The sequence below is a fragment of the Echinops telfairi genome, unplaced genomic scaffold, assembly GCF_000313985.2.
Source record: "Echinops telfairi isolate 266 unplaced genomic scaffold, ASM31398v2 ScPeMD7_7469;HRSCAF=8507_1, whole genome shotgun sequence".
NCBI classification, from domain to species: domain Eukaryota; kingdom Metazoa; phylum Chordata; class Mammalia; order Afrosoricida; family Tenrecidae; genus Echinops; species Echinops telfairi.
The window spans coordinates 15,083,480-15,099,439 of record NW_022111373.1 but is presented as its reverse complement, the minus strand read 5'-3'; positions in this window follow the sequence as shown (position 1 = coordinate 15,099,439).

The following is a 15,960-nucleotide window of genomic DNA, read 5'->3' as shown; positions in this document are numbered from 1 at the left end:
ACCAGGCAGAGGTCACAAGCCTGCATAGTCCATCCTTCTTTCTGACACCGAGCATTCCCCTTATGCCACTCTACATCTGTGCTGGATTTGATAATTCATTGCAATGGCCACACAAACAATACTCACAATTAAAGGGAAGTCATTATTAGAGAAGTCAACAAGTTACCACAAGTCAGGATCAGCAAACCGTGCAGATATAGTCCTCGATCTCCCAAGCCAGCAAGCAAATCTCTCTCTAGTTCTCAGCCTCTTAGACACGTGGTAGCCAAGTCTCCCTCCAGTCCTCTATTATTCAGCAACTTGATCCCTTGGTGTTTGCCTCCATGGGCAAGGAAATGAACCCACCTGTCACTCTGCCCCACAGATAAGGGAGCGGTACCCATTTTCTCAGTATTGCTCCTCTGAGTCTCCTTCTACAGTTTCTGATGCATCTGATCTCAGAAGCCTCCACCACTTTGAACAGCAATCTTAAACGTGCTCTTTCAAGCTCTTCGGGGTTTCAATCATCTGCTTCAAAGATGGCTCTTCTTTATAACCAAGGGGTGGGAAAGAAACAGATCAACCTCCTCTAGTGTGATTATGTGTTGGGCTATGAGCAGTGTGGCCCACAGTTTGAAACCACCAACTCCATGGATAAAAACTGGGCCTTCCACTCTTGTAAACAGTTACGGTCTCGGAAACCCACAAGGAGCTGCTACGAGTCACCATTGACCCGATGGCAGTGAGTCCATTATTTCAAGAGCCCTTGTGGCACCGTAGATTGTGAGCCTGGTGGCCAAGCCCAGGGTCAGTAGATTAAAACCATCAGCTGTTTTGCAGGAGAAAGATGAGCCCTTCGACTCCTGGGGAGATTTACAGCCTTGGAAACCCACAGGGCCCATTCTCCTTCATCTTCTAGGATCACTGTGAGTCAGAACTGACTCAATGGCAGTAAGTTTAGAGTTTGGGTTATTGATTTAAAGTAATTTTTTTTCTAAAATACAGCACATATATGAAAGTATACATGTCATAAATGTTCTGCTCGATGAATTTTTGTAAGATAAGCACATATGTAATCATCACCTGAATCTAAGAAAAATATTACCAGCATCCCAGAAGTTACCTGTAGAGTCACCCATCACTCCCTCATCCCCACCACCAGGGTAACTACTATTCTAATTGTTAGCACCTCAGACCAGCTTTACCTGTTTCTGAATTTACTATAAGGGGACTCAAGCTATGGGTACTTTTTTGTGGCAAGCTTCGCTATTATGCTACAAATGATTGTAAGATTCTCCATATTGTGCCTACAGCTACTGTTGGTTCATTATCATTCCATTAGGTGAACATACTAAAATTCATCAATCTAATCTATTATCTATCCTGTCTAACCATTTGGCTTCCAGCCCTTGGCTCTTACAAATAGTGCTGTTATGAGCAAGAATGTATGCATGTATATATGACATTTCTGTATGTATATACATAGAAGCATATGGCTTTTCTTAGATACAATTGTGTGTACACACAATCAGTTCTAAGTGCATTCCTGCTTCCCAGGTTTCTTAATTTGATAAGACTATTTTACTTCAACCCTGGCACCACTAACATTTATATTCAGATTGTCATTGCAAAAACAAATCAGAGATTTCTTCTATATTGAGCTTTGTTGCTGAATTTTAACCCATCATTGACAACTGTTTCACCTTCAACAAAATCAAACTCCATGAACTTCTCTTTGATACCTTAAATTGGTGGGCAGGGGGTGAGGGAATTAAACTACCATTGGAATTAACTGATTTCTATTTGCAGCAGCTAATGATATAAAATATTGGCAGAATTTTGTGCGAAGTTCTTCTGCTAATGAAGTCACACTGTTATAGCTATTACTTTACCCATTTTTTTTTTATAAGCACAAGAAAGCTTGGAATTGAAAATGAGCAAAATTAATTTCAAAGAAACATTTGATCTAAACCAAAGTCATGTTTCATGGAATTGATGGACCCATGATAGATGCATATGTTAACTCACTGCCTTTGGTCACTGATTTTCCAGGTACTAACTTTTGAGTTTGCTGCTGATGGTCCTTCATCAGATCAGTATCTTCTGGTTTTGGTGTGGTCAGTAGGACCGCCATAGTCCCCATGGTGCATGGTAAATGCCAAGAAATATTGTCAAGTTACTTATTCATCACCAAATCCTTAACAAAGATTTCAATATTTAATTTTCCATTATGTATGTATTCCCATTACTTTGAGTTCATTGCTGCCTAACATATTTGCTACAATTATTATTTTTAATTCTTATCAAAATAATAAAATAATTAAGTGTTGAAGCCAACACTGTTAGGCCCTGCGTACGTCCCTTTGAGCTCTCAGGGTCCTCTAGCTGACTGCCTCCAAGTACCTGGGTCTTTGCAGCAAAAGGCACTCTTTCCCCCAGAACTGACACCAACTGGGCATGCTCAGAGGTGAGATTGATGTGCAATTGTCACTGCCTATTAAAAAGCAAGTATAAGTAAACCTGTGCTTACCTTGCATACAAGATATTCCATCCCTGCCAGGGATTGTAAATTTGAAGAGAGACTCATTCGGTGGTAAGGTGCTGTGAAGTTGAGGGAAATGCCAGCCATCCTAGAAGAGTTTTTGATGCGTGTGGGGGGAGGAGCGGGGATAGTGAAAATATTTACTATTGCAGTGCAGTAAGTTATTTAATATAGCTCTTCTAGCCATAGTCTTTGTGACTTCCACCACACAAATAGGTATATTTCCTCCTTTCCTGGTGGGTGCAGCTAAGAAAAGGTGGAGAAGATGCTGATATAATTCAATTTTGAGTGGTTGTCAACAGGGTTATTTGGGATGGTAAAGTTGTGGAACTCAAAGATAATGTGGTAATTGGTCAATTTTACCATCCTGCTGGATATAAAATAAGCCATCTCAGCTGGAGCCAAAGGGAAGATATCACTACCAGCATGAGAAACCAGGCATGGAGTACATCCTTTGGGCCCTACAGTCTCTGAATACTGAACTTCCTTCATCCGGGTGACAATTGTGACACCACAAGATCAGGAGAAGTGGTCCAGGTCTTCCAGAAGTGCAGCAGCAGCAACGGAAACAAGAACCTAAGCACAAGATGGAATAGTGTACTTCCCAGCCCACGGAGCAAGCCAAGCACAGTGCCTTTGCAGACTTGTCTCCAGAAAAAGGTATATCCAGGCTCTTACTTGGGGGAGCTAGATTTCCTGACCCATACTGCTAAATACTGGTGTCTTTAAGCTGAAGTTTATGACAGAATAGGGTAGCTTTTGAGCATTTACTAGTATCCCTAAAAGAGCTTTGAAAGATTGCCCAAGCAGAGCACGAGCCCATCGGCTTACGTGGCTGAGAGGCCAAAGAGCAGAGAAAGGCCTGCCTGTGGGCAAGCCTGAGAAGAGACTATCCTGTCTCAATAATTGTATTCTCAGAATTGATAGCCTGGTAACTTCCTTAATAAACCCCACAATCATATTATGTGTAAGTTCTGTGCCTCCAAAGCAATGAATTACCAAGCCCAGCTGAGTATGTGGGAGGAATGGCTGATGTCAGAATTGATAAGAGAGGTTGGAGGAATATCCAGTTTCAGTCCCATAGAAATCAGTTGTGGGCTGATGCTGATTGGGGCATTTGATTGTCCTTCCCTCTGGTGAAGTAAGAGGAGGTTGGATGCCGCTCCCACAGCATTCACTCTTTACAAACTACTTCTTCATAAGTAAGCACAAGAGTCTATGATTACCTTGCTTACTAGGTAACCTGCTTGTACAGAAAGATAGAAGTGATGAGCAATTAATATGCCCCATTTTGTAGAAGCAACCTCAATTAATGATCCCCCTTAGTTGATATATATGTACCCTAACATTGTGTCCATTAATAGGAAAATTCTGAAGCATATGTTTTTGCACCTTTTCCTAGAGTTTCCCCAACAGGGTTAAGTTCCAGTCCTCTACTGTGATAATACCTTAATAATACACTCTTATTGACTTTCTTTCCTTCTCTCTCTCACTCACTACTCTTCAGATATTACCTGCACTTCACAAATAAAGGCCTACCATGTCACACTGTGCTAGTCTGGGTTGACTAGAGAAACAAATTCAGGGAGACTCAGATATGTATAGGGAAAAAACTTTATATCAAAGAGTAACTATAAATTAAGAAAACATCTCAGCCCAGTCCAGATCAAGTTCATAAGTCCAAAATTAGCCCATATGTCCAATACGAGTCTATAAAGTCCTCTTCAGACTCACACAACCATGCAATAATGCCGAATGCAGGAGGATCACAAGCCAGTGGGTGGACATTCTTGTGGATCCAATGGTGGTGGAAGCATCTCAGCACTGGCGTGAGTCTCCATGTGGCTCCTCCAGCTCCAGGGCTCTGGCTCCATCAGTGTAACTCCATGTGGCTTGTCAATAAGAATGTCTCACAGAGAAAGTGTGTATGTTCCACCTCCAGGCAGGAAGATAAGAATCCTCAGGAGAAGGCCATGCCCACACAGAGGCCTCACTGACTATGACCTGTTTGACAGGCTAGACTCCACCCCTTCACAAGTTGACAGAAGATCATGTAACTTACACACACACCTTGCTTGGTCTTCTATTTCTGAAGTTTTTTAAGAAAAGTGTGTAAAAGTGGGGTTTAATTAATAGGAATACTTGCCAGAAAAGGACATCAGGCAAGTTAAGAGCCAAACTATTCCTTAAGAAAGTAGATACTTATGAATATATATATATAATATGTAATATAATATTATATATATAATATGGATATATGTGGGTAAATATATACAACACAAAGGAATATAACAGCTAATTCGTCCACCAGCAATACAGAGGGCTCAGTTCAACTCACTTCCGTGGAACAGTTAATTTACTGGAAGTCCTTCAGCTCACAATGGCTGCCAGGTCCAAGGTCAAGGAAGAAGACAGCTGAGCCTTTCCTAGAGCAATGCAGGCAGTCTGGCCACAGGCAGCAAGCAGCAGAGAGGGTCACCAAAATTCAGCAGCTCAGGAACTTAGAGAAGCAGGCCAGAATGGGATATCAAACTCAAGCAATGCAAGATGACAGAATCCACCAGCCTCAAGCTAAAGCAAGGTATACACCAGCAGCATGGCAAAGCAGGTCTCAAAGGAACCTCAAGCTCTAGCAACTCAATCCATGGGTTGGCTGTCTCCCAGGTAGTGTAGCTCACAAGTTGAGGGAGAGAACTAGCTGAAGCAGCTGCACACTGGTCTGATCACCAGAGAGCAAAAGAGAGAGGAGTGGGCCTTTCCAAGCCATTTATCTCTTTGCCCTCCAATCAAACTGCAACCTTATTAAGCCCATGTGTTCCTATTGGCCAGATTGGCATAATAAATCTACCTATCACATTTGGTAAAGCATTGTATTCATCCTATGATATTTGCTCTGACAATGAGAAAATTAATATAATTTGTAAAATTGAACATAACCAGAATCAATACCAATAGCTAGCCGATTAAAATTATCAGGAAAGGGGAGTTGAACATGGAGGTATTTGAAGTCCTATAGTATTATTTTGGTCTTGTTTAAAATCTTACTTTACTTCTACTGATACATTTATACCAATTGTCTAATACAATTTTAGGAAGAAAACTTAAAGATTGTTTGCCTTGTAGAAGGCTGTTAGAAATAAGGGGAACAGGAAGTCTATAATTATAATTAATGCCAGGGCTTGTCCAAACACAAAAGAGACAAAAATGTCACCAAAGCTAAACCAGAAAATTAGAGGGATCGCATAGTCTAATGCAGTGGGTACTTTGGCCATGGCCCTAAGATGAGTAGCAGCACTCCATCTGTGATGGGAGCCTAGAGTGGGCAATACTAATGGATCAGAATTTTCATGTGAAGTATTAGAACTTGATGGTAAATCAAGCAGTCACTCAAATTCTTGGCCCTGGCTATGGAGGGAGTTAATCTAGTAATTATTTTCCCAAGCCTCAGGAAAGGTAACAGTAATGGAAAGGGTTACAAACAAGTGAAATTTCATGCTAAGTGGTTTACCAGTTAATATGCTTAAATTGGCATGCCAGAGCTGTTTCACAAGTTATAAGAATTTGTGAAAGTCCAATAGTTTCAGCGATTCACTTTACTTATTTAATGGCAAAGTAAGTTTCCTTAGTTACCTGCATGGAAAAATAAAAGGTTAAAATGGGATAATACCAAAAATGCATAATAAGGCAATCATAAGAATAGTTACAATTAAGAAAACAAAGTCCAAAAACTGTCAAGTTGCATGAAGTGTTGTTCCTTAAGGGAATTGGCAGGAGCCCACAGCCTTCCAGAAGCATCTGGCTTGCTTGATATTTGAGAGAAAGCTCAGAATGAACTATAATAATAGAATCCAGCTTGTATCCTGAGTGGAATCCTTTCTTCATGCCAAACACTTAGATTTGGGGTACTCCTACATGGGACTTTTCTATCTATTAATCATTATAAAGCCTAGCTCCACTTCAAATGGTGGTTTTGGTAATTTATGATTGGTACATATGGGATATAAAATATATAGTAGTTTGAATAATTTGAAATACACACAAATATTCTTAATGTATTTACTTTCTTTTCTATTTTTAGGCAGCTTCTACAGACTACCTGATATTGTTATTTAATTTTGATGCATATAAGTCATCACATTATTTAAACTGGAGGGCAAAGATTCAGTCTACACTTTAGTTGAATTTATGAAATTGATTAATACTTTAATAAAAGTATTTTACTCTTCAGTATCAAAAACACTTAAAAGTTGTTTAAAAGCTTACATTTTAAATGTTGCAAAAAAGCTCTAAACATTTTCTGTTTCTAAGTTATTATAAAAAGAGTTTCTCTCATTTCTTATATTTGTTTTAAATAAACTGAATTTTATACCCAATATACACTTTTCTGATGTTGATTGACAAGAAGTCAGCTTTCGAAACTACATAAATCAACCCCCTGAGTGTGTGGTTAAAAAAAAAAAAAAAGCAAATAACTCATTTCAAACCCATAAAAAGCTGGGGAGGGGGTTGTTTTTACGTTAAGTTCCCATGAAGCAGATCTGCTTTTAAATGAGAAGATGATTGTAAATCACTCTGAATTGTTACAATGTTTCCCAAGATGAGCTTCAAGAGGCATCTTGTGATTTATGTATTTGTGATCAAAATAAAGACAGGCTGATGCATTTGCTGTGGGAGCAATTTCCATTCCATTTGATAAGCTTAGTCACATGTTAGGTATACAATTGAGGTAGAGCCATAAAAAAAACAGTAATAACAGCCTGTAATAATAGGTCTCAGTACTGGAATTTACCTGGCTTTATAAAATCTAAAGAATGAAGTATTTGATTGGTCACACACAGCTCAATGGGATACACTTGACAGTTTCTTTGTGTCTGTCAGTCTTTCTTCTGCAACTAGACTGGGTTACTTGAGGGCAGGAAATGTGCCTTTTCTATATCTTTTTTATCTCTAATACATGATGTGCTCCTAGACACGTAGCTGGGTTGGAATGAATACCATTCAAATGATTGACTGACACCTCATAAGCTGATAGCTATTTAGGAGAGTAAGCCTTTCCAGTGATTATTAAAGAGAGAAGGATAGAGTGGCCTTGATTCCCAGTATTTGTAAGCACATATTTAATAAGACAGCTTCTTAAGGGCATTTCTTTCCACTTTGAAAATCATTTGGAAAATATTTGGCACCTATTCTTGGAATCAGTATTTGACTTGAAGGAAAGAGCTTGCTTATAAATTCAGACTTTTTCCCTTTCCTTTTTTTTTTTTAACTGTATTTACTTATTTCTAAAGAGGTGGTGGAGGTGGGGAGGTGGTGGCAAAAAAACAGCTTCAGCAATTCTCAACGGTGTGCTTAATTCTCCAGCTCTTCACCTTGACGACTCTCAATCTGCCCTTCTAACTGAGTAAAGTGGAAGGGCAATTAAAAACAGGAAGACCTTTGCTGATACGGATTGAGACTGTGGCTGCAACAATGGGTTCAAACATAAGAACAATTGTGAGGATGGCACAGGACCCAGCAGTGTTTCCTCCTATAATACATAGGGTCACTGTGAGTGCAAACCTGCTCGATGGCACCTAACCACAACAGTAATAACACTCCTGTGTGAGGCAAGGTTCTCTAGAAAAACAAAACCAGGACATTTATGATTATATGTACATCTAAGAGGATAGGTTGATAAACCACGAAGGAATATATAACAGCTAATTAGTCCACCCAGCAATACAGAGGGCTCAGTTCAACTCACTTCTGTGGAACAGTTAATATACTGGAAGTCCTTCAACTCACGAGGGTTGCCAAGGTCAAGGAAGCAGACAGCTGAGTCTTTCTCAAGCCATGCAGTCAGTCTGGCCACAGGCAGCAAGCAGCAGGGAGGGTCACCAACAGTCAGCAGCTCAGGAACTTAGAGAAGCAGGCCAGGATGGGATATCAAACTCAAGCAATGCAAGACAGGATCCACCAGCCTCAAGCTCAAGCAATGAATACACCAGAAGTGTGGTGAAGCAGGTCTCAAAGGAACCTCAAGCTCTAGAGACAGGATCCATGGGCTGGCTTGGCCACCAGTAGTGTAGCACACAAGTTGAGGCAGAGAACAAGTTAAAGCAGCTGCACGCTGGTCCGATCACCAGAGAGCAAGAGAGGTGGGGCAGGCCTTGCCAAGCCATCTATCTCTTTGCCCTCCAATCAAACTGTGACCTGATTCACCCCACATGTTCTTGTTGGCCAGGTTGGCACAATAAACCTATCTATCCCAGCTCCTAACTTGAGTTGTTCTTTCCATTATTTGCTCTAGCCCAAAATTGTAAGTTCGAAAGTCTCTGGGAACATGTTTCCTACCTCGGTTTTGTCTTGCTGCTCTCTATACCTGAAACACTGCCCTACCTTCCTTGCTTGCCATAATTTTACTCATCTTTGACGATGCATCTCAATTATCACATCATCCACAATCTATCTGTTTTTCCCAAAGACTTATGAACCCATAAAACTTCCAAATATTTGGTATGCTTTCCAAGGACTCTCATTTAACTTTATTCTTATAGAATGTTGAATAAGTCATATGTCCCTTTGAGGATTGAGTGTCCCTGACTCTAGCCATTTCAACTGCCTCTTATGTAGGTGAAAGCTGGAAAGGGAATAAGGAGAGCCAGAAAATAATTGATGCCTTTGAATGATAGTGATGGTCAAAATTACTGAATAAACAATGGCTGCTAGAAGAATGAACAATCTGTCTTGGAAGAAAACAGGCACAACGCCCATCAAAAAGGAGAAGTCATCTCACGTACACTGTTACACTGTACATGTTATCAGGAGTAATCTGTACCTAAAGAAGAACATCACACGTGGTAAAGCAGAAAGTCAACAAAAAGAGGAAGGACCTTCAACAAGGTGGTGGCTGCAGTGTTCTCAAATACAGCAACAACAGTTAGTATGACACAGTTAGTATGACACTGAAAAGGTCCCAAAAACCAACCAAATCCACCCAGAGAGTCAATTCCAATTCATAGTAGACAGCCTCATCTTTCTCCCACTGAGTGGCTGGTGGGTTTGAACTGCTAATCTTGTGGTTAGTGGTTCAACATTTAGCACAACAGTGCTATCAGGGTTCCTTGGACAGTGTTTAGCTCAGTGTATTTGAAGTGGTTGTGAGTCACAACTGACCTACTTGCCACACCTAACAATCAGAACATGGTCTGCGTAGTTTCAGCTGCCTATTTAAGAGTCATAGTGCTGTCTGTTGTGTGCCATCACGTCCATTCCACAGTGACCCCATGCAGCAGTAAAACTACCCCCCGTATAGTTTCTTAGGTTTTAAATCTTACTAAGTTTTCCCCCATGGAGTGTCTGGTGGATGAAATTGCTCACATTTTAGTTAGCTACCAACTACTTGATCAAAGCACCTTTAAAAACAATAGCAACTTTTTATTGTGAATTGAGTAAAGCTTTACAGAGCAAAGCAATTTTCCAATGAACAATCCATATCCATTGTGTTTCATGACATTAGTTGTAAATCCTATACTATAATATCATTTATCCCTTTTTCTCCTTGTGGTTCTTGTTTCCATTCCTCCTCTTGCCAAACCCTCTGAAATTTGTCCTTGGGTAAATACTGCCTTTTGATTTTAAATGGTTGGTTATCCTAAGAAATGTGTACATGCTTAAGGTTAGTGTTACCCTAATAGACTTGTATTTTGTTCAGCTGAAAATTGAGCCATGGGAGTACACTCATTTTCAGACCTGAAAGATGACTAAAGGTCGTGGTTTGGAGGTTTCACTAATAAGCCTAGCCTTTTCATGATTTTCAGTTCTGTTTCACATTTTTCTCCCATCTATGTAGGACCTTTTAATGTGATCCCTTTCAGAGCAGTTGGTTGTGTTATCTGGCACCATCCAGATCTTCTGGTCTCAAGGTCATGAAGGATTATGTTCACATGACCCATTAATCCATTGAACTAATTATTTCCATACATCAATTTTTTTTCACTTTTCTTTCCTCCAGAAAATGGGGAGAAACCAACAATAGTTGCATCATACATGATGAATCATGTGCTTTTAAGAAATCAAAACTACTCAGTAAAGTGGAATAGAGAACGTTTTCTAATACAGTAACAATATTCCTTGGTGTCCCCTGAGACAATGGCCCTGAGCCCCCAAGGTTCAAGACTCATTCCCGTAAAGTATTTGCTTATGTCTTAGATCTTTTCTTGTAACTTTCCCCCCTGCATGCTCCACCACATTCATGGTTATACATATATTTTCTACACGTGTAGAAATAAGTTCAGTCAAATCTACACATGCTTATTGGTATAGTACGAAACCCTTCAGCATGCATCTACTCATAGATCACAGTTATTACAGAATTTCAAAGAACCATTTTTAAAGTGGGAACTATGCTGAGGAATTATCAGCTCTCTTCATGGTTTCATTTAACCACAACAGCAACCAAAATATGAAGTGGCTTGAAAAAAATCCTGGGAAAAGAATTAAAAGACAGTGAAATTTTCCCAGAAACTTTTTGGAGCCCCTCTCCTAACAAAACCCCTCTTCATCTATTGTATAGATGAAGAAATGATAGCTACAGTGGAGATTCTCATTCAGGCTCAAACACATTCCTCACAATCAAAGACTTTGAGATGGGAGAGGGTAGCTATTGTGGTCCAGCAGTCAGAAGTCTTTCTCTCCTCTCCCTGACAAAAGCAATATCTGAATTTAGCATCACATTTTGGCATAGCTAAGTGGAAGGGTAGGAATCTCAAACCAGAGCATGGGCTATAGGAAATCACCCTAGCAAGAACTCTTCCAAACTCGTTCTCCCTAAGCCTAGAGAATCTCTCGTTGAGGTCTTACAGCTAGGTGTTGAAGATTTTGATGGGAAGATGGTTAAACTATACACCTCCATTCTCAGTCCCAACCAAGGAACAAATAAATGCCATGAAGTTACCCCTGGTTTCTTAGCAACGCCCTGGGAGAACTGTGTCACAAAAGGTTTGTAATGGTTGGTTTTCCTGGAAGTTCAGAATTCTCCAGATAATAAATGTCCAACTTATAGACAACTCATATTTGCCCCTTTTCTGTTATGTAAATTTGCCCTCACTTTGAAATTATTGAACCAACCCCTCAGAACCCACTGCCATTGAGTTAATTTCATTTCAAATGGACTGCATGGGACAAAGTATAACTGCCCCCATAGAATTTGTAAGACTAAATCTTTTTTTTTTAAGATATACATGTTTTTAATATTGGATTAGCAATTTGCATGCACATATACAAAACGTGAGGTACAAAAAAAATTGTTGAAAAATATAACATTAGAAATATATAACCATCTTTATATTTTCACCAGGTCGTAACATCATAATATATCTTCTTTTCACTTGACTCCTCAAGGTCTCCTTACTAGTCCATGGTATATGTTTATCTTTTTGTTTTGTTTGCATATATTTTACATATCGTGCAATCAATAATTCAATCATATCAAAGAAAAGTGTACAATCACCTCCACAATCAAGTTTAGAACATTTACTTTTTCCTTGTAGTCATTTTCATCAGCTTCCCACCTCCCTCTGACATCCCTCACCATACGCTTCAAGAACCCATCAAGGCAGTCACTCTCTCCATAGCTCTACCCATCCTGACTTTCATACACTGAAAACATTGAAAACAAATGTGATGTTACATTTATTGTGCCAACTAGGCCAATAGGAACACATAGGTGGAATTTAATCAGATCAAAGTTTGATTGGAGGACAAGGGGAGCAAAAAAGACAGACGCCATCCCATCTCCCTCTTTCTCCCTGGTGAATGGACAAGCATGCTGCTACATTAACTAGTTCTCTGTCTCATCCTGTGTGCTACACTACCTGTGGCCAAGCCAGCCCATGGATCCTGTCGCTAGAGCTTGCGGCTCCTTTGAGACCTGCTTCACCATGCTATTGGTGCATACATTGCTTGAGCTTGAGGCTGGTGGATCCTGTCACTGTACTACAGTTCAAGATCCCATCCGGGCCTGCTTCACTAAGCTCTCAAGCTACTGACTGTTGCTGAACCACCCTGTTGTCTACTGCCTGTGGATAGACGCTGCCTGCCTTGCTCGAGGGAAGATTCCCCTGTCTGCTTCCTTGACCTTGGAATCAGCAGCCCACGTACTTCCAGTATATTAACTGTTTCATGAAAGTGAGCTGAACTGAGCCCTCTGTACTGCTGTGTGGACTAATTAGCTGTTACATTCTTCTCTCTCTCTCTCATAAATATATATATATTCATAAGTGTCCTGATTTTGTTTCTCTAGAGAATCCACCTAGCATGATAAAATACAGAGAGGAAAAAAAAGGGGAAAAAACTGTACTCACTGAATTCTAGTAGGCTATTCACATCTCTGGCTCCAAATCTTAACAGAAGCATATAACCACATTTTCTCGTGTGAATAACTGGTGGGTTCAAACCAATGACCTCTTTATTAGCAGGCAAGCACTGTACAACCAGTGCTCTTTGAACAAATCCATACTCACAACAATTCTGTATCAAAATCACCCTCACTTGCCATGCATATGCAACTTTTAAATCCTTAACAAAGCTTTCAGCCTTCCCTGGCTTAAAATAAAAAGCCAAATATGATTGAGTTGACTCCAAACGCATAGTGAACCTAATAGAATTTCCAGGATTGTAAATCTTTAAGAAGCAGACAACCTCATCTCTCCCACAGAGTGGCTGGTGAGCTTGACACACTGACCTTGCGGGGAGCAGCACACCCCTCCCCACAGTACCACTAGAGCCCCTTCCCTTGCACTAAAGTAAGGCTTAACAAGAACCTTGCACGCTTGTCCTAACTTACCTACACCTAAGAACAAATCTGATTTCTAGTCTGGGGACGACCTTTACTTTGAGGTGCCTCTAAGTGAACTCAAATCTCCCACCATTTGATTATCAACCAAACATGTTAGCGACTACCAGAAACGCCTCTTTCTGCAGAAGAGCTTAATTCAGGTCTTTGTACATGTGATGATGTTGTTGTTCTTAAGTATTATATTGTGCCAACTAGGCTTCTATAGGAACATGTGGGCAGAGTTGAATTAGGTCCCAGCTTGATTAGAAGGTGACAAGATACTTATGGTCTTCCAAAGCTGGCCCACTTCCTTCTTTTTCCCAGGTGATCAGACCAGCACTCTGCTGCCTGAGCTAGTCCTTCGCCTCAACTGTGTGCTGTGGTATTGTGGGCCAAGCCAACCCGTGGATTGTGTCACCTTGCTGTGTGTGCATTGCTAGAGTTTGAGGTACCCTCGAGATGTGCTTCACCAAGCTTCTTGTGGCACGATCAGTACTGCTTAGCTACATTCCTGGGCTACTGGCTTCTGCTGTGCCTCAAATTCTTTTCTTCCTGCTGTTGCTGCCCCACCTTGCTTGTCTTTCCTGACGGCAGACTCCAATGTCTGCTTCCTTGACCTTGGACCAGCAGCCCTTGTGAGTTGAAGGACCTTCAGTATATTAACTGTTCATGAAAGTGAGTTGAATTAAGCCCTCTGAACTGCTGTGTGCACTATTAGCTGTTAAATTCTCACTATGTAAGCCTATTCTTTTATACATGAGGGTTCCAAAAAAAAACACAGAATTTCACTGTGTGGATTAGAACTTTTATAGTACTCATTTTTCCCATTAGGTGAGCATCAAGAAATGCTCTGATTTAGCAAAACCCAGTGGCATCACCTTGGAAGGTTCTCTCTGGTTGATCACAGTGAATTTTTTTATAAAAGCAGTTTTACTTAAACCTCATTTTTTGTGATGGCCAATTTAAGAAAACAATATGCATCTGTAAAATGTTGTTTCCTGCTCAGGAAAAATGCCACAGAAACTATTATGATGTTGTACACGGCTGACAAGGACAACACCATGGGAAAACTCAAGTGTACCAGTGGTTTTCTCGTTTCAGAAAAGGTGAGATGTCGACTGATGACAAAAGTCATTCTGGACGTCCATTAACTTCCCGAGGAAATGTCAATCCGTAGTGCATCTGGCATTCATTCTACCAGGTTAGACTGTTAATCAAGCTTTCTATTTAGAAGTTCTGAAAAGATTGCATAACACTGTGACAAAAAAGGCTTCATGTGTGGCAAACACGGGACTAGTTTTGCCACCAAGAAAATGCACCTGTTCACAAAGTGATCACAGAGCGCCAGTTTGGGGCAAAAAATAGCATGTCTCTTTTGCCCCACACACCTTACTCACCTAACCTCGCTCCATGGACCTTCTTTTTGTTTCCAAGAATTAAGAGAGGGACATGAAAGGACAGTGATTTGACAATTTAGAAGAAGTGAAGATAAAAAGAAAGGAGGTGCTCTCAGCCATTCATACAGATGAGTTAAAAAAATGTTTCCAAGAATGAAATTGCCAGGGAAGCAGCAAAGCCCATGTGGAAAAAGTACACAACCCCATGTGATCACAAAGTGTCCCCGGGATCAGTTATCAGGCATCAGAAGACCCAAAGCAATTGTATTGATGCAAACGAAGGGGAGGAGGTAGAGTGGAGACAACATAAAGCCCATGTCTTTCACATGAATATGTTGCAAGGGGAAATACAATGGCTTGGGTCAGGCACACTTTAGAGCCCTCAAAGTAACACCTTTGCTCTCCAATACTCTAAAGAGGACTTGTGCAGCAGATTTACCCAATGCAACATGTCTTTTGATCTCTTGACTGCAGTTTTCATGAGCATTGATTGTGGAGCCAAGTAAGACAAAATCCTTGACAACTTGCACCTTTTCTCCATTTATCATGTTATATTACCCATTGGTCCAGTTGTGAAGTTTTTGGTCTTTCTTCCATTGAATTGTAATCATACTGAAAGCTACAATCTCTGATCTTTGACAGCAAGTGCTTCAGGTCCTCTTCACTTTCAACCAGCAAGGATGTGTCATCTGTATATAACAGGTCGCTAATAAGCCTTCCTCCAATCTTAAGGTCACACACTCCTTCATATAATCCAGCTTCTCTGATGATTTGCTCAGCATACAGATTGAACAAGTGTGGTGACAGGGTACAATTCCAAGGCACACCTTTCCTAATTTTTAACCATGCACTATCCCCTTGTTCTGTTCATATAACTGCCTCTTGATCCATGTACAAGTTCCAGACAAGCACAATGAAGTGTTCTTGAATTCCCATTCTTCGCAAACTTACCTACAGTTTCTTATGGCCCACACAGTCAAATGCCCTTGCACAGTCAATGAAACACAAGTAAACATCTTTCTGGTATTCACTACTTTCAGCCAAGATCCATCTGACATCAGATAACCCTTTTCCACATCCTCTCAAAATTCACCTGGACTTCTAGAAGTTCCCTCTCAATGAACTGCTGCAACCATTGTTGGTTGATCTTTTTTTTTCTTCAATCATTTTATTAGGGGCTCATACAACTCTTATCACAATCTATACACACATAAATTGTGTAAAGC